Below are 20,695 nucleotides of genomic sequence, written 5' to 3'. Positions count from 1 at the left end.
CCAGAGACCCACACACTCCCAAACAAAGCCTCCCGAGAGCCAAAACCTATAAAGATCCTAGGCCCCCACTTCCTAAGCCATATAAAGAACATAAGGAGGCAAAGCCGAGAAACCCAAAAATAGAGAGAAGAGACAGAATCAATGCTTCAATTGTGAGAAAGTAGGCCACTTCAAGAGGTATTGTCCCGAATTAAAATCAGAAAGAGAAGTCGTCCCACTTACGACCTTTGAGGAGGAATAGGGGGGTTAGGGGCTCTGTCTCTTTTACCTTGAATCCCACCAAGAGCCCTTGATAAATTTAGAAGTGGAACCCAAATCTGAGCTTATGACCTTTTTAGTAGACTCAGGAGCAGCCTGCTCCTCTGTTTGTTACCTTCCCCCACAATATAACCTGGTCCTCAGAGGAGCTTGTAGTCTCAGGGGTAAAAGGAGAGGGAATCAAACTAAAAATTTTAGAAGAAACAGAAATTAGATGTAAAAACTGCTCAGCTAATGTTGAATTTTTGTTAATTTCAGAGGCAGGAACTAATCTATTAGGAAGAAACTTAATGTTAAAACTAGGTATAGGTTTACGTATTGGCTCAGAAGGATTCTACACTTCATTAAACCTGCTCACCACTGCAGAAGAAACATACATTCATCCTGATGTTTGGGCAAGGGAAGGAAATTGGGGAAAACTCCAAATTCCCCCTATACATATAAAGTTAAAAACCCCTGGAGAAATAGTAAGAAGAAAGCAATATCCTATTCCTTTAGAAGGCAGAATAGGCCTGAAACCTGTAATTGAAAGCCTCATCAAGGATGGGCTCCTTGAACCCTGTATGTCCCCTTGTAACACCCCAATACTGCCTGTGAAGAAACCAGATAGGTCATGTCGACTAGCATAAGACCTCTGGGCCATCAACCAGACAGTGTAGACTACCCATCCTGTTGTCCCTAATCCTTCAACCATTCTCAGTAAAATTCCATATGAACATCAATGGCTTACAGTAATAGGTTTAAAAGATGCCTTTTGAGCATGCTCCTTGGATGAGGACAGCTGAGACATTTTTGCTTTCGAATGGGAAGATCCCCATTCTGGATGACAGCAACAGTATCGATAGACAGTTCTACCCCAAGGCTTCACAGATTCCCCTAATCTCTTTGGTCAAATTCTAGAACAAGTGTTAGAACAAGTTTATACCCCAAAATGTATATGTCTGCTCCAGTACGTAGATGACTTATTAATATCCGGTTAGGCTATAGAAAAGGTATCTGCTTTCTCCATCCATATCCTTAACCATTTGTAAGGAGAGGGGCTATGGGTTTCAAAGAGAAAGCTTCAATTCATAGAGCCTGAAGTTAAATAGCTAGGACACTTAATAAGTAACGGCAAACGAAGGATAGGGCCTGAGAGGGTTGAAGGGATTGTATCCATACCTTTGCCTAAGACTAAACAAGAACTCAGAAAATTCCTAGGGATAGCCGGATATTGCCGCTTATGGATTGACTCATATGCCCTTGTCATAAAGCCTCTCTACCTAAAAATCACCCAAGAAAAGCCTGACCCTCTCCTCTGGACTTCTGAAGAACTCCACCAGGTTGAGGAGCTAAAACATCTGCTTATAACTGCCTCGGTTTTAGCTTTGCCTTCCCTAGAAAAGCCATTTCACCTTTCTGTTAACATAAATAAGGGAGTAGCTTTAGGGGTCCTTACCAAAGAACACGGAGGTCACCAGCAACCCATGGATCTCCTATCAAAAGTTTTAGATCCAGTAACCTGTGGATGGCCTGAATGTTTCAATCCATTGCAGCTATCACCTTGTTAACTAAAGAAAGCAGAAAACTAACCTTTGGGGGAAAGTTAGTTGTAAGCATGCCCCATCAGGTTAGAACCATCTTAAATTAAAAGGCAGGAAGGTGGCTTACTGACTTGAGAATTTTAAAGTATGAAGCTATCGTGTTACAAAGAGATGATTTAACACTAACCACTGATAATTCACTTAACCCAGAGGTTTCCTGACTGGAGATCCAAATCTAAAGAGACCTGAGCATGAGTGTTTAGATTTAATGATCATACAAAAGTTAGGCCTGATTTAAGAGAGACCCCTTACAAAACGGGGCAGGACTTATTGATAGATGGCTCTTCCCAAGTAATTGAAGGAAAAAGGCGTAATAGGTACTCAGTAGTAGATGGGGAGGCACTTGAAGAAGTAGAGTCAGGAAGACTGCCAAATAATTGGTCTGCCCAAACATGTGAATGAATTGTTTGCATTAAATCAAGCCTTAAAGCACTTGCAAAACCAAGAACGGACTATTTATACTGATTCCAAGTATGCCTTTGGGGTAGCTCACACCTTTGGAAAAATTTGGACTGAACGAGATCTTATTAATAGCAAAGGCCAAGACCTGGGCCACAAAGAATTAATCACCCAAGTATTAGATAACCTGCAGCTGCCAGAATAGCTATTGTCCATGTTCCAGGACATCAGAAAGGTCTTTCTTTTCAAAGCGGAAGGAATAACCTAGCAGATCAAATAGCCAAACACACTGCCGTTTCCTCTGAAAATGCCTGTTTTTCACTTAGCCCCTTGCCTTCCTCCCTCGACTGCAGTCCCCATCTTTTCTCCCGCTGAAAAGGAAAAATTAATAAAAATAGGAGCCAAAGAAAATTCAGAAGGGAAATGGGTGTCACCAGACCAAAGAGAAATGTTATCCAAACCCCTCATGAGGGAAATTCTCTCTCATCTGCATCAAGGGACTCATTAGGGACCTCAAGCTAAGTGTGATGCAGTCCTCGGGGTCTACAGATATATAGGAATTTATATTTTGGCAAGACAAGTTACAGATAGTTGCCTAGTATGTAAGAAGACTAATAAGCAGATCCTCAGAAAACCACCTGTTGGAGGGAGAAATCCAGGATTAAGGCTGTTCCAAAGTGTCCAAATTGATTACACCGAAATGCCCCCAATTGGTCACTTAAAATATTTATTAGTGATAGGTCACCTTACTCATTGGGTAGAAGCTATTCGCTTTTCAAGTGCAACTGCTAGTAATGTACTCAAGGCATTAGTTGAAAATATTATACCCAGGTTTGGATTAATAGAAAATGCTGATTCAGACAATAGGACTCATTTCACTGCACATGTTCTTAAGAAACTAGCCCAAGTACTAGATATAACATGGGACTACCATAACCCCTGACACCCACCTTCATCAGGAAGAGTAGAAAGAATGAATCAGACTCTGAAAAACCACCTAACCAAATTAGTCCTAGAGACTCGGTTGCCATGGACTAAATGCCTCCCCATGGCCTTGTGAAGATTCCGAACTGCCCCTAGGAAAGATGTCGGCTTACCTCCTTATGAAATGCTCTATGAGTTGCCTTATCTACACTCCACTGCTGACATTCCTCATTCAAAACAAAAGATCTGTTTCTCAAGAACTATATACTTGGTCTATCCTCCACTTTCTCTTTCCTTAGGACTAAAGGCCTCTTGGCACATACACCACCCCTTGAATTTCCAGTTCACCACCACCAGCCCGGACAGTGACCACATTCTCATCAAAGGTCAGAAAGAAAGGAAGCTCAAGCCCACCTGGGAGGGACATTATCTAGTGTTTCTAATGACTGAGACAGCCGTCCACACCACTGAAAAAGAATGGACTCACCATACCTGAGTCAAAAGAGCACCACCCACTCCAGAATCATGGACAGCTATTTCAGGGCCAATTCCAACCACGTTAAAGCTAAAACGGGTTTGATCCTCTTATGCTATATTTCTTTTCCCCTTCTATTGCTAGTCCTCTCGTTATTAATGTAACTAGGTCAAGCTCACCCCAAACTATTACCTTTGATGCTTGCCTTGTTATATCCTGTGGAGATCTCCAAAGTCAAAAGCAACTCTCAGCCTCAGAGAAGTATCTCCGTCCCTTTCAGACAAAAGCCTCCCCCATTACGACTCTTGTTCTTTAAGAAATGTAGGGAAACAGGCCTGCCACAGCTGGAATGATATTATGTGGACAACTGAACATCAGGGCTTTGTCAACAGGCAGTTGTAAGTCTCTAAAACCATGTTTGCTTTGTTAAAGGAAACATTCCCCACCCCCTGACTGCCAGTGCAAATTTCTATTCTTATCCCCACTTCTGCCAACCCTAAACCTACTTTAAGTCGCTTATACGGCATAGGAGCCAAAATAGCAGGGACACATCTTATAGAATCCTTTGAAATGCATTTCATTACTTTCTCACCTCTTCCACCTCCTTCTACACTCTCTCTCAACGAAACCGCTGTTCTTCCTCCAACCAAGGATAAAATCAAGGTAAGCCATTGTAGAAGTTAAAAATTTGAAACAAACCATAGCAACTGAGACAGGGTACCAAGACGCAAATGCTTGGTTAGAATGGATTAAATATTCTGTCCGCATTCTAAACAAAAGCAACTGTTACACTTGTGCGCACAGTAGGCCAGAGGCCCAGGTTGTCCCCTTTCCACTCGGATGGTCTTCCAGCCAACTGGGCATGAGCTGTATGGTAGCTCTTCTCCAAGACCCCACAGCCTGGGGTAATGAATCTTGCCAAGCTCTCTCTCTGCTATTCCCTAAAGTCCAACATCCTGCAGGTCAGTCCCTGAGGGCCATCCAGCCTCCATCTATTGACACCAATTTTTACCTCGGGTCTCTCACAACAAGGGGAAAACTTGGCATTTCATGAAGACCTAAAGGGATGTGGTGAACTTAAACGCTCCCAAGAGCTTACCAGTCAGTCTGCCCTTGTTCATCCTCGAGCATACGTATGGTGGTATTGTGGTGGACCCTTACTGGACACTCTGCCAAGTAACTGGAGTGGTACTTGTGCTCTAGTCCAACTGGCCATCCCTTTCACCCTAGCATTCCATTAACATAATAGAAGAGAAAATCAGAAGAGAAGAAGTGACCTTCATGGGTCCTTTGACTCCCACGTTTATATAGATGCTACTGGAGTTCTACGAGGGGTACCAGATAAATTTAAGGCCCGAAATCAAACAGCTTCAGGATTTGAATCTGTGCTGTTTTGGTGGTCAACTGTAAATAAAAATGTAGATTGGATAAACTACATTTATTACAACCAACAAAGGTTTGTTAACTACACAAGACATGCTATTAAGGGAACAGCCGACCAATTAGGTCCCATTAACTAAATAGTCTGGGAAAACAGGATAGCCCTAGATACGATGCTAGCAGAAAAAGGTGGTGTCTGTGTCATGATTGGAGTCCAATGATGTACTTTTATTCCTAAAAACACAGCCCCTGACGGAACAGTAACAAAAGCTTTGCAGGACCTAACCTCCTTATCCAATGAGTTAGCAAGCAATTCTGGAATAAATGATCCCTTTACAAGTTTAATGGAGAAATGGTCTGGAAAATGGAAAGGCTTAATGTCCTCAATATTTACTTCTCTTGCAATCGTTATAGGTGTGCTTATTCTTGTTGGATGCTGTATCATACCATACATTTGTGGACTACTGCAAAGACTCATAGACACAGAACTTACCAAAACCTCTCTTAGCTCTCCACCACCCTATTCAGATAAGCTTTTCCTTCTAGAAAACCAAGCAGAACAGCAAAGCAAAGACATGCTAAAAAAGTTTGAAGAGGAAGAATTACAAAAATTAAGAGGGGGGAATTGTTAGGTACAGTAAGTTCCTCTTCAAAGGTTTAACTTGTTCAACTTCCTTGTTCTTTGTTCCTAAGAACAATTTCCCTGTACCTTCTCGACCCTACTTACCAGCTTAGTTACCTGCTTAGTAACCTGCCTTGTAAACAACTCTTCCTACCAGTCCCAATCTGTAACTCACATTCCCCCTCCCTTTCTTATTAGAGAAAATATTCACAATATCCAGCTGAGTCAGCTAAGATTGTGCAGTCCTACCCTAGCCCATGTTGGAATGACACAGAGGTAGGGAGTGCATTAGGGATAAGAACCCCTGCTCCACCCCGTTTGGTGTGCTCTTGCAATCATGACTAATGCAAGCAGCATACTTGCAGAAGCAAATTGTCTTGCTGAGAAAACTTTTTTGCCTGAGTGCTGCTTCTTCCTCACAGCACCGATCATTTGTTTCTAACAATCTCGCTAAAAGCAGCCTAGAAAGCAGCCACTTATGCAGAAAGAGTAATAATTTAGGCTCTACAAGTCATATAAAAAATGAAGTTTCATTTGTTTACCGGCTAATTTACTTCCTGGGAGACATTTTTCATTCTAAAACAGTGATTCCCTACCAAGAGTTCATAGATGCCAAGAAGTCCATAAAAGGAGTAATGGAATTGCCAAATTATGTTAAATACTTCAAAAGGACTCAAAGCCATATACTAGCTCCCAATAGGCCTGCACAAGTTATTAGAACAAGCTGCTTTGCATTCTTATGTGATCAGAACCAGTAACTAGATGGCAATCAGGTCTGTTACTGAAGATGGAAAAACTACACTTAAGTTTGTATAACAATCTTTCATAACATGGCTTCATAGAAAAGAAGTATAAAAAGGATTCCTTGGTTGAAAAAGAGTGCTCTTTTCCCTTCATTATTTAAGATTAGGACAAATTTATAAAACAGGAGAAAAATAGCACAAATCCCTTGGCAAACAGAGTAAAACATCTACTCTGTTTTGCTTTTTTTCACTTCTTACACTCTCTTTCATAGGAAGTCAATTTACAGACTTCCATCAAGCCCTTAGAGACCTTTTTGTACTATCCATGACAAGCTCTTGATGTTATCTCTGCACTTTTGACAAATTCTTAGCAGTTAACTTACAAGGCAGTTAAGATTTTTGTTCAAGCACAATATAGCTAGAATAGGCTCACACATTCAATAAAACAAATATTTACCAAGCATTTATTGAGTGGAAGATAAAAAGCAAAAAGCATAATTATAAAATATTTTCCCCTGCCACCATAAAAAAATTAAACAGGCTTACAGAATACAGCGTAAGAAAACATGACCAAAGCAAAAATAGTAAGGACTAAAGAAGGGCGGAAGGGGAAATATCAACATGGACTGAATACGACCCAGAAGAGCCTTGATGGATGGTCAGACATGTAAAGGCAAATTGGTTAGGGTTAAGGGGTGGAGGTCAGGGCACATTCTATAGGGAAACAGCAGCTGATACAGAAGCCTGAAAGGAAAAGCGGGCAGAGCACCTGGACAGGACTCTTCAGGAACGAGCACGCACGTGCGTGAAAAACGACTTAGTGAGGTACCGTTCACCCAAACATTAGAGAAACCGCGTAAAAATGCTGCTTGGTAAGCAAGAAGAAGGCAGGGCCTGGCTTGTAGAAGAACTCAATAAACATTTGAACTGTCTAAAGAGGAAAAGTTAATGAATAGGCCAAACTCACTCCTTTCTTTGTTTTAAGAGCTACAACTTTAGAGAACAACAAATCACAAACCCAGTAGACAGGTCCTGGCATTTGAAATCCAACCCCATTTTTCCCTTAATCTTTCCCCTCTGAGCAAATGGTATCGACATGAACAAGCCATGTTGATTTGATCAAGACACTCATCCGTGGTTAAAAGAGTCTTTACCTTCAAGAGATACAAACAGAAATATTTACAGATGAAGTGATCTGTCCGGAATCTGCTTCAAAATAATCCAAAGTGGAGTATAAATGAAATAAGATTTGCCAAAAGTTTATCATTGTTGAGGGTGGCTACAGTACATAGTTCAACTTTTGTTGAGGCCAGGCATGGTGGCTCACACCTGTAATCCCAACACTTTGTGAAGTGGAGGCAGAAGGATCACTTAGCCCAGGAGTTCGAGACCAGCCTGGGAAACACAGGGAGACACCGTCTCTCAAAAAAAAAAAAAAAAAAAAAAAAAAAATTAGCCACCATGATGGTGAGTGCTACTTGTGAGGCTGAGGTAGAAGGATCACTGGAGCCTGGGAGGTCAAGGCTGCACTAAGCTGTGATTGTGCCACTGCACTTCAGCCTGGACAAAAGAGTGAGACTCTGTCTCAAAACAAAAAAAAAAAAAAAAAGAAAGAAAGAAAGATGGAACATATTATAACTGTCAGACCATTTGTTGCAACCTGGGCTGCAATCTTTTTCTTTAAACCCAAAAGAACTTCTGACCAGGTAAATGTAGTCTTTTTTTCTTTTTTAATGACAAATCTACTTTATAAAGTACCTTCCCTTATCAGTGAGAAAGAAAATATAAAAGAGCTGAGTCAAATCTGGAGTCAATAAAGGTTTGTAGTTCTTCAAACAAGAACCCTTGCTCTGAATTCTAAAAGTAAGTAACAGACATGCTGAAAAAATATTTCATTTTATGAAAGGTTCTGCACCAAAGCCTTTTACAAAAACAGTATACAAAACCTACTAAACATCCTGTTCCATCTTCCACTTTGAAATCACTGCTTGGTCTAAATTCAGTTTCATTAATAAAAATGAACACAATAAAACAGTACTCTATGCCCCCATTCCACCCCAACAATTATCTTCAAAGGATGTCCAGATTTCTGTACGCTATTTGCCAATCCTACCTACATATTAAAAAAACAAATCTCAGCTTTAGAGGAAAATCACTGGTTAATTAAAATGTCATTTAGGGTTGTATTTGTTTTCTATGAAGGGATAATAATGGGATATTTTATTTTCATTTATTACTAAAGCAACACCTTTCATTATTAGAAATGTATTTCCATTTCAAGCTACGTTTCAAAGCAAATTATAGTCTTCAACTAGCCACTTTCATAGGTATTTTGAATGCAATATTTTATTATAAAGCTTTGGCTGGCCTCCAGCGTTAATTAGCACAAAAAGATGGGTTTATTTTCAAAAGACAGGACAGTCTTTTCAGCCTTCAAAATGTTTTCATCAAAAATTACTATGTACCATAAAAATAACACGCTCACTGTAAACATTTAAGCGATTCAAAAATAAAGTAGAAAGTCAAAGTCTCCACCTACCTGCCCTCTAAGATGTTAATACTTATGCTTAACATATTTTATTTTTTAAAAGGAGGGGAAACCACATCATAACTACTTTAAAAGGCCTTTACAACTTCTTTGTAATTACACACACACACACGCACACACACACACACACACACACACACACACAGAGTGGGGAAGGAGAGGGAGGGGGTGGGGGGAAGGAGGGAGGGACAGACAGACACATACACTTCAATGTAAGGCTTATTATAAAACGTACAAAAAAGGTGAGAAAACAGAGATGGGTGGGAGATGGGCCTGCAATTTCAATATCTGAAGTCAAAACAACTTATTAGGAGATAATTTAGAATGCTTCTTGTCAACCCTATTTGGGGAAAATATTGATTTGATAAAAGGTTACGGACTAAAATCAAAAAGTAGCTGCCTTTTGAAGGTCAATTAATCCTTCGGTTTTAGGAAAAACTAAAATGTTACAAAACACACACAGTGAAACATACAGAGAACTCAAACTGACCTAACTACATTTATCCTCTCCTTCCCAATTATCCTTTATCACTAATTTCCCCAAACTACTACTCTATTAGTTTCCTATTGCTGTTAACAACAAATTATCACAAACTCAGTGGCTTAAGACAACACAAATTTATTATCATATTATCATTTCTGGAAGTCAAAAGTCCAAAATGACTTTCACTTGTTTAAAAATCAAAGTGCCAGCAGGGCTGTGTTCCTTCTAGAGTCTCTATGTGGAGAAAGTGTTCTTTTGCTATTTCCAGCTTCTAGAGCTGCATTCTGTGGCTCACGGGCTCCTTCCTCCATGTTCTAAGCCAGCAGTGTAGCATCTTCAATCACCTGACAAAATCCAACACGTTTTCATCATAAAAATGGTCAAAGTAGGAATAGAAGGCAACGTCCTCATCTAACAAAAGGTACCTGTGAAAAACCCACACCTGACAACATCATACTTAATGGTGAAAGCTTGGATGCTTTCTCTTTAAGATCAGTAGCAAGACAAGGATGTTTGCGCTCACCACTTCTATTCAATGTTGTACCAGAGATGCTTCTCAGGGTGATTAGGCAAGAAAAAGAAATAAAAGGCATCCAGATTGGAAAGGAAGAAAACGATCTCCAACTACTTCATCCTGTACATAGAAAATCCTAAGGCATCCACTTAAGAGCTGTTGCCAAACAAACAAGCCAGATTATAGTCTATAATTGACCTCTGAAACAAGGCTACAGTTTCAGAGACCGGTATGCAAAAATCAATAGTATTTCTATATATAATCAATGAACAATCAAAAACTGAACAATTAAGATAACAAAATTAACAATCGCATCAAAATGAATAAAATCATAAGCAACAAATTTCAAGAAAGTACCAAGTTTATACAATGAACACTACAAAACACTGTTGAAAGAAATCAAAGACAACCTAAATGAAAGGAATCAAATTCAGCATCCAGAAAAAATTCCTCACATTTATGATCAATTTCAACAACGATGCCCAAGACAATTCAATTGGGGAAAGAATAGTCTTTTCAACAAATGCTTCTGGAACATCTAGAGATCCACATGCAAAAGAAAAAAGTTGGACTCTTCCCTTACAAAATACACAAAAATGAACTCTCACATTACATACCTAAATGTAAGAGCTAAACCTATAAAATTTCTAGAAGAAAACATAGGAGTAAATCTCTGTGACTCTGGGTTAGGCAAAGAATTGTTCTTAGATATGATGTCAAAAAAAAATCAACAACAGAACATTATCAAAACTGAAAATTTTGCTTGAAAGGATAGCATCAAGGAAGTGAAATGACAACCCACAGAATGAGAGATAATTTTTGCAAATCATGTATCTGATAAGGGACCTGTAGTCAGAATATACAAAGAACCCTTACAATTCTCCGCCATCCCATACATCGGAACAGACCTGGTCCAATGAGTCTGAGGAGGCTACTCAGTAGACAGCCCTACCCTTACACGATTCTTCACCCTCCACTTTATCCTACCCTTCATTATCACAGCCCTAACAACACTTCATCTCCTATTCTTACACGAAACAGGATCAAATAACCCCCTAGGAATCACCTCCCACTCCGACAAAATTACCTTCCACCCCTACTACACAATCAAAGATATCCTTGGTTTATTCCTTTTCCTCCTCGCCCTAATAGTATTAACACTATTTTCACCAGACCTCCTAGGCGATCCAGACAATTACACCCTAGCCAACCCCCTAATCACCCCACCCCACATTAAGCCTGAGTGGTATTTTCTATTTGCCTACACAATTCTCCGATCCATCCCCAACAAACTAGGAGGTGTTCTCGCCCTACTACTATCTATCCTCATCCTAGCAGCAATCCCTATCCTCCATACATCCAAACAACAAAGCATAGTATTTCGCCCACTAAGCCAACTGCTTTACTGACTCCTAGCCGCAGACCTCCTTATCCTAACCTGAATCGGAGGACAACCAGTAAGCTACCCCTTCATCACCATCGGGCAAGTAGCATCCGTATTATACTTCACAACAATCCTAATCCTAATACCAATTATCTCCCTAATCGAAAACAAAATACTCAAATGAGCCTGCCCTTGTAGTATAAGCTAATACACCGGTCTTGTAAACCGGAAACGAAAACTTTATTCCAAGGACAAATCAGAGAAAAAGTCTTTAACTCCACCATCAGCACCCAAAGCTAAGATTCTAATTTAAACTATTCTCTGTTCTTTCATGGGGAAGCAAATTTAAGTGCCACCCAAGTATTGGCTCATTCACTATAACCGCTATGTATTTCGTACATTACTGCCAGCCACCATGAATATTACATAGTACTATAATCATTTAACCACCTATAACACATAAAAGCATTTATAACAAAATTTGGTGAGCTTTTAAGGAATATTTTAAGTATTTCTGATTTAATTTCTAGTGATAAATACCAATAGATATAACCTACATACACAAAAGCTCCTTGGGCCCTCAATATACTTTTAAGAGTGTAAAGGAATCCTGACCCCAAAACTTTGAGAACTGCTGCCTTCCCCTCCACTTTCTTCCTTCCCTAGAATTTCTTCCCTGGAAGAAACATTCCTTTGTCATTCTATGTTAACTTACATAGTTCCATTGAGGCCAGTTTTGCTACCTCCCTCCCATCTTTCCACATTCCTCTCTTGACACAAAACCTGACCAAAGGACTCTACCGGCCCACCTCATTTCCAGTGATTAGCTGTCAGGTGGGCTAAGCCAAGAAAATCTGGGTTTTCCCTGAGACTAGACCTCTCTTTCTGGAAGATATGGAATCACGAGGACAAGGTTGGCCACCTACGGGTAGTGAGAATTCATCTTGCCTAAATGGGAAGACGTTAGGCAAGTTTCTAGAATGCCAGACTGCTTTCTAGAAAGTCAAAGATAATTATACTTCCTGCCACGACTGTGAGAATGCCCATTTCATTGCACACTTTCTAACATTTTTACCAATCTGATAAATAAAAGCTGGTACCTAGAAGAAAAAAAGGCTGGGTATGGTGGCTTATGCCTGTAATCCCAGTACTTTGGGAGGCCAAGGTGAGTGGATCACCTGAGGTCAGGAGTTCGAGACAAGCCTGGCCAACATGATGAAACCCCATCTCTAGTAAAAACACAAAAATCAGCTGGGCATGGTGGCAAGCACCTGTAATCCCAACTACTCGGGAGGCTGAGGCAAGAGAATCACTTGAACCTGGGAGGCAGAGATTGTAGTGAGCCAAGATCATGCCATTGCTCTCCAGCCTGGGCGACAAGGTGAGACTTTGTCTCAAAAAAAAAAAAAAAAGTTTCCATACAATATAATTTGTTCCATCTCCAAAAACCAATTCAGCAATAACTGAAAGCCACCACTTGGAAGGTTTCAAGGATTTAGCTCTACCTGTTGATGTCCAAAGCATTAGTTAAGGTAGGAAAAAAATACACACACACACTCTCTCTCTCTCTCTCTCTCTCTCTCTCTCTCTCACCCTTATGTAGTCAGTACCAGGAAACACGAAAGACTAGATGGTATAGTTATCCAACACAAAGCACACAATAACTGAAGGCACTGTAGAGGAGTAACTTATGACACAGATCTACAATATTGTTGAGTGAAAATGCAGATTATAAAAAAAAATCTGATTTTTTTTTTTTTTGAGACGGAGTCTCGCTCTGTCGCCCAGGCTGGAGTGCAGTGGCGCGATCTCGGCTCACTGCAAGCTCCGCCTCCCGGGTTCACGCCATTCTCCTGCCTCAGCCTCCCGAACAGCTGGGACTACAGGCGCCCGCCACCATGCCCGGCTAATTTTTTCTATTTTTAGTAGAGACGGGGTTTCACCGTGTTAGCCAGGATGGTCTCGATCTCCTGACCTCGTGATCCGCCCGCCTCGGCCTCCCAAAGTGCTGGGATTACAGGCGTGAGCCACCGCACCCGGCCAAAAAAAATCTGATTTTTTAAGGGAGAGGGAACACATACAAGCAAAGGAGAAAAGAGATGAGCAGATGACTGAAAGATACAAAATTCTGACAGTGGTACATTCTGAGTGGTGGAATTATTGGTATTATTTTCTAGCTTTGCCTAAAAACTTTCTAAATTTCTTAAAATAAGAACTTTTTGTTATCCATATTATAAAATATCCATCACCCCAGGAAACTTAACCTTGAGCACAAACTCTACAACAAGTTCAATGTTTGTTCAGTTTAATATTTAAGAGACAACCTACTTTGAAAGACATCTAAAATGATGACCAATATTTAAACCTATGCATTAATATTTTTCAATCGTATGCTTTACATTTTGTAATTTTGATAAGGTTAAGCTTTATTGTCTTTAAAATATTACCTACAATATGCCTGTTTTTAAACAGTGAATGATGCTCTAAAATCACAATATAAATTCAGGCAGTGTTCCTTACATGGAATGTTTAAGTACTTCTAACACTGCTCTTTTTCACTTGTTATGAAAACACAGAACAATTATCCAAGCATCTAATTATTCAGGTCCTTTGTTTCTCCTCCATTCTATTAGTTTTATAGTAATTTTAGGGCCTGTGAGGATGAAGTTGTCTGTGACAGCTACCACAAAGGTTACTATAGGTGGACAAATTTCCAACAAGTTTATCATCACTACCATCCCCACCATAAAACTGTCTCTATCAAGGGCAACACAATTCAAGGTTAGCCAAGACAACCTCTTTACCTGTCACTGCTTAAGAAAAGGATTTTTTGGTCTTATTTAGAAATAACTTTCTGTACCTACTTTTCTCCACAAATCCACTGAGACCAGTGTGTGGCTCTATCTCAAGCACCAGCAAGCAAAACTGCCCGCTAGAAGGTTCAGTTTTTGTATCTTTCCAAATGTAGAACACAGCTATCTTCAGGGATTTCATAATTTTTTGAAAATTGATGCACAAACTTCTTGAAAGTTCAGAGATACAGCAGCTGTAATTCTTCTGAAGGCTGGTTATGGGACGCGTTACCTTCACACTTTCCTGTTCAATAACTGTGGGGTGGAGAATCAAGTAAACTGACAGAATTTCCACATAAAATTCGAAGTGCTCTGACAACAAAAGAAACTTAAAATACACATACACATACACACACACACACACACACACACACGGTTTTCCCTAATCATTTTACAACTAAACAACCAAGTTGCTAACCCAGAGCCCACAAAAGCAGAGTCAAAGTTCTAACACTTGGTAAAAGAAAAATGCATACATACCCCTGTGAGCTAAAATAAAATGCTTAAGTATTCAAAGACAGACAGCAATTACAGCTACTGAGAACATCATTGTAAGCAAACTGAGGCAGAGAAAACAAACGTGCTGATGAGGATTTGAAACACCTAAGCTGCAGAAACCCACTGGATGGTTTCCTAGGTTCCGAGTTGGCATTATCTTTCAGAACGATCTTCTAGAAGAGATCACATAACACTGTTACAAAGGATCTGGAGAAAGGGACCCTGGCTTCATCACTCTGGCTCTCCAGTCATGCTTTACATTTGGCAGTGACTATCTCCATTCAACTCAATTCCCTAACCCTAAACTAGCTGACATGTATCAAATACTGCCCTTTACCAGGTCTAAGTAAGTTTAACTCCCCCGACTCCCACCAAAAAAAAATCAAGATACTAAGGGAAACCTGTCTCCTCTTCATATACCTGTTCCTTTCAAGGAAGCCTATAAAAATGGGGATGAGAGAGGATAACCACTAGGAATTTGACTCTATATTATAAATTCAGATAAATGAAAACAATAATTCCTCTGGACTCAAAGTGATATGGCTCTGATGACTGGAGAAACATCGGGGTCCTTTGTGTCACGTCAGTTAAAAGACATGGACACACAGGAGTGGTTTTAAGGAGCAGAAAGTTTAATAGGCAAGAAAGAAGAAAGGCTCCCCGCTGTACAGAAAAAGGGGGGCTCCGAACAGAGAAAAAGCCCCGTGTGTGGCAGAACAGTACTTGGTTATATTGGGAGGCTGGAGGAGGTGGTGTCTGATTTGCACAGGGACCAGGGCATTGGTTTGACCAGGCATGTCATTCATGCAGCCCGAGAAAAACGTGGCCCTCTCACCCTAGCCTTTTAATATGCAAATGTAGGTCACCATGTTGTCCTGCACACGTGGGGTCATCTGGAGGTGTCACCTTGAGGTGGTGACTAGAAGAAGAGGGTGGCAATCACCATGTTGAATGGACACAGTTTCTAAGCGCTGGTATTTGCATATCAAAGCTTGGCAGCCTGTAGTCCCAGCTACTCAGGAGGCTGAGGCAGGAGATTCACTTGAACCTGGGAGGCAGAGGCTGCAGTGAGCTGAGATCACACCACTGCACTCCAGCCTGGGTGACAGAGCGAGACTCCGTCTCCAAAAAAAAGATAAAAAGAAAAGAAAAAGAAATGTTTCTGGAGTTGTTTCTATTAAAAGCGAAAGCCTTACTGAGGCCTCCTTACCCTCTCTATCTGCCTAGTATAATTTCTGAATAACTCCTCTATTAAAAGTACCACTTAGGTGCTTAATATGACAGTTCTGATATTTCCCAATGCTCCTCCACAAATTCAATTTGGAAAGGTAATCTGTCCCAGGAGGGCAAACCAAAGAAAAAGTCCTAGGCTCCTGAATCAAGGTTTGTTTCTTTCCTTTGTACAAGTTGACAATAACATTCCTCCTGATAGTCCCCTACGGCTTATGCTAAAATATTGGAAAGAGAATGAAAGGACTCAATACAAGAAAAAGCAGCAAATGATAAAATATTGTTGTTTCATTTGGACTCAGGAATCAATCCTGAAAAGCAAGTCAGAAATTAACTCCTCTGAGAAAGATAAGGTCCCTGTTCCTAGACAGCTCACCAACACATGGAACCTCCTCCACCGCCTTCCTCCGTCCAATACCCCTAACCCTAACCTCCCTCCCCCTCAAGCAGAGGCAGTTGTCCCAGACCCTTCTCCTACCCACATTGTTCCCCCTCTGTATAACCCTGCCTCCTGGGAATCGTCCCAAGAGCCTGCTCACTACCACCCTAAGTACTCTTCCCTGAAAGGATTTCAATGTGAGATAGAGCAATGTAAAAGGGATATTCAGAACTTCCCCTTCCCCTCTACCTCGGGAGAATTAGCTCCACCTCTCTTCCCCTTAAGACAGGTGTCCCTAGGTGGAGGAAGTATTCGCTTTGTAAATGCTCCTTTAACCAGCTCGGAGGTCCAAAACCTAAAAACAGAGTTCAAGCCGCACTATTAGACAACTCCTGTGGAACAGCAGATCAAATTAACCAATTTCTAGGACCACAGTTATATATACTTGGGCTGAGTTAATGTCCATCCTAGGCATCCTTTTCTCAGGGGAAGAAAGAAGCATGATCTGTAGAGCTGCTATGGTAGCCTGGGAACATGAACACCCTCCTGGCCAAAACACATTCATGCAGCAGATCAAAAATTCCCCAACCAAGACCCCCGGTGGGACAATAATAACGCAGCCCACTGAAGAGGATATGCAAGAACTTAGGGAAATGATAATAAAAGGGATTCAGGAGTCAGTACTCTGAACCCAAAATCTTACTCGAGCATTCGACATACAACAAAGGAAAGATGAAGGGCCTATCGAACTTTTAGACAGCTTGAAAGAACAAATGAGAAAATATGCTGTTCTAGATTTAGAAGATCCTCTTAGGCAGTGAATGTTAAAGCTTCATTTTGTTACTAACAGCCAGATATCACAAGGAAATTACAAAAGATAGAAAATTGGAACGACCGTCCCATGAACGAACTTCTTAGAGAAGCTCAAAAAGTGTGTGTAAGGAGGGATGAGGAGAAGCAAAAAGAAAAAATGAAAACGATGTTATCCACCTTCCAACAAGGGGCCCCAAAGGATAAAACACACCAGTATTACTCTCTGTTACCCGGAGACCCACACACTCCCAAACAAAGCCTCCCGAGAGCCAAAACCTATAAAGATCCTAGGCCCCCACTTCCTAAGCCATATAAAGAACGTAAGGAGGCAAAGCCGAGAAACCCAAAAATAAATGAGACAGAATCAATGCTTCAATTGTGAGAAAGTAGGCCACTTCAAGAGGTATTGTCCCGAATTAAAATCAGAAAGAGAAGTCGTCCCACTTACGACCTTTGAGGAGGAATAGGGGGTTAGGGGCTCTCTCTCTTTTACCTTGAATCCCACCAAGAGCCCTTGATAAATTTACAAGTGGGACCCAAATCTGAGCTTACGACCTTTTTAGTAGACTCAGGAGCAGCCTGCTCCTGTTTGTTACCTTCCCCACAATATAACCTGGTCCTCAGAGGAGCTTGTAGTCTCAGGGGTAAAAGGAGAGGGAATCAAACGAAAAATTTTAGAAGAAACAGAAATTAGATGTAAAAACTGCTCAGCTAATGTTGAATTTTTGTTAATTCCAGGAACTAATCTATTAGGAAGAGACTTAATGTTAAAATTAGGTATAGGTTTACGTATTGGCTCAGAAGGATTCTACACTTCATTAAACCTGCTCGCCACTGCAGAAGAAAACATACATTCATCCTGATGTTTGGGCAAGGGAAGGAAATTGGGGAAAACTCCAAATGCCCCCTATACATATAAAGTTAAAAACCCCTGGAGAAATAGTAAGAAGAAAGCAATACCCTATTCCTTTAGAAGGCAGAATAAGCCTGAAACCTATAATTGAAAGCCTCATCAAGGATGGGCTCCTTGAACCCTCGATGTCCCCTTATAACACCCCAATACTGCCTGTGAAGAAACCAGATAGGTCATATTGACTGGCATAAGACCTCTGGGCCATCAACCAGACAGTCTAGACTACCCATCCTGTTGTCCCTAATCCTTCAACCATTCTCAGTAAAATTCCATATGAACATCAATGGTTTACAGTAATAGGTTTAAAAGATGCCTTTTGAGCATGTTCCTTGGATGAGGACAGCTGAGACATTTTTGCTTTTGAATGGGAAGATCCCCATTCTGGATGACAGCAACAGTATCGATAGTTCTACCCCAAGGCTTCACAGATTCCCCTAATCTCTTTGGTCAAATTCTAGAACAAGTGTTAGAACAAGTTTATACCCCAAAATGTATATGTCTGCTCCAGTACGTAGATGACTTATTAATATCCGGTTAGGCTATAGAAAAGGTATCTGCTCTCTCCATCCATATCCTTAACCATTTGTAAGGAGAGGGACTATGGGTTTCAAAGAGAAAGCTTCAATTCATAGAGCCTGAAGTTAAATACCTAGGACACTTTATAAGTAACGGCAAACGAAGGACAGGGCCTGAGAGGGTGGAAGGGATTGTATCCATACCTTTGCCTAAGACTAAACAAGAACTCAGAAAATTCCTAGGGATAGCTGGAGATTGCCACTTATAGACTGACTAATATGCCCTAGTCACAAAGCCTCTCTACCTAAAACTCACCCAAGAAAAGCGTGACCCTCTCCTGTGGACTTCTGAAGAACTCCACCAGGTTGAGGAGCTAAAACATCTGCTTATAACTGCCTCTGTTTTAGCTTTGCCTTCCCTAGAAAAGCCATTTTACCTTTCTGTTAACATAAATAAGGGGCTAGCTTTAGGGGTCCTTACCCAAGAACACGGAGGTCACCAGCAACCCATGGATCTCCTATCAAAAGTTTTAGATCCAGTAACCTGTGGATGGCCTGAATGTTTCAATCCATTGCAGCTATCGCCTTGTTAACTAAAGAAAGCAGAAAACTAACCTTTGGGGGAAAGTTAGCTGTAAGCACGCCCCATCAGGTTAGAACCATCTTAAATTAAAAGCCAGGAAGGTGGCTTACTGACTTGAGAATTTTAAAGTATGAAGCTATCCTGTTAGAAAGAGATGATTTAACACTAATGATAATTCACTTAACCCAGAGGTTTCCTGACTGGAGATCCCAATCTAAAGAGACCTGAGCATAAGTGTTTAGATGTAATTATCATACAAAAGTTAGGCCTGATTTAAGAGAGACCCTTTACAAAACGGGGCAGGACTTATAGATGGCTCTTCCCAAGTAATTGAAGGAAAAAGGCATAATAGGTACTCAGTAGTAGATGGGGAGGCACTTGAAGAAGCAGAGTCCAGAAGACTGCCAAATAATTGGTCTGCCCAAACATGTGAATTGTTTGCATTAAATCAAGCCTTAAAGCACTTGCAAAACCAAGAAGGGACTATTTATACTGATTCCAAGTACGCCTTTGGGGTAGCTCACACCTTTGGAAAAGTTTGGACTGAACGAGATCTTATTAATAGCAAAGGCCAAGACCTGGGCCACAAAGAATTAATCACCCAAGAATTAGATAACCTGCAGCTGCCAGAATAGCTATTGTCCATGTTCCAGGACATCAGAAAGGTCTTTCTTTTCAAAGCGGAAGGAATAACCTAGCAGATCAAATAGCCAAACACACTGCCATTTCCTCTGAAAATGCCTGTTTTTCACTTAGCCCCTTGCCTTCCTCCCCCGACTGCAGTCCCCATCTTTTCTCTCGCTGAAAAGGAAAAATTAACAAAAATAGGAGCCAAAGAAAATTCAGAAGGGAAATGGGTGTCACCAGACCAAAGAGAAATGTTATCCAAACCCCTCATGAGGGAAATTCTCTCTCATCTGCATCACGGGACTCATTAGGGACCTCAAGCTATGTGTGATGCAGTCCTCGGGGTCTACAGATATATAGGAATTTATATTTTGGCAAGACAAGTTACAGATAGTTGCCTAGTATGTAAGAAGACTAATAAGCAGATCCTCAGAAAACCACCTGTTGGAGGGAGAAATCCAGGATTAAGGCTGTTCCAAAGTGTCCAAATTGATTACACCGAAATGCCCCCAATTGGTCACTTAAAATATTTATTAGTGATAGGTCACCTTACTCATTGGGTATAAACTATTCCCTTTTCAAGTGCAACTGCTAGTAATGTACTCAAGGCATTAGTTGAAAATATTATACCCAGGTTTGGATTAATAGAAAATGTTGATTTAGACAATGGGACTCATTTCACTGTACATGTCGTTAAGAAACTAGCCCAAGTACTAGATATAACATGGGACTACCATAACCCCTGGCAGCCACCTTCATCAGGAAGAGTAGAAAGAATGAATCAGACTCCGAAAAACCACCTAACCAAATTAGTCCTAGAGACTCGGTTGCCATGGACTAAATGCCTCCCCATTGGCTTGTGAAGATTCCGAACTGCCCCTAGGAAAGATGTCGGCTTACCTCCTTATGAAATGCTCTATGAGTTGCCTTATCTACACTCCACTGCTGACATTCCTCGTTCGAAACAAAAG

The 20,695-nt window shown here is 40.8% G+C and overlaps 2 pseudogenes; one reads left to right on the top strand and one right to left on the bottom strand.

Annotated features, from left to right (window-relative positions):
• LOC117975951 (chondroitin sulfate proteoglycan 4-like) overlaps positions 1 to 11,714 on the top strand; it is a 45,650-nt pseudogene extending 33,936 nt beyond the window's left edge.
• The window catches only part of LOC117976088 (golgin subfamily A member 2-like), a 61,350-nt pseudogene that overhangs the window by 18,264 nt on the left and 22,391 nt on the right, over positions 1 to 20,695 (bottom strand).

The sequence above is a fragment of the Pan paniscus genome, chromosome 16 (assembly GCF_029289425.2).
Source record: "Pan paniscus chromosome 16, NHGRI_mPanPan1-v2.0_pri, whole genome shotgun sequence".
In the NCBI taxonomy this organism is placed as follows: domain Eukaryota; kingdom Metazoa; phylum Chordata; class Mammalia; order Primates; family Hominidae; genus Pan; species Pan paniscus.
The sequence above is the reverse complement of the archived record's forward strand: the minus strand, read 5'-3'. Positions and strand labels throughout refer to the sequence as shown.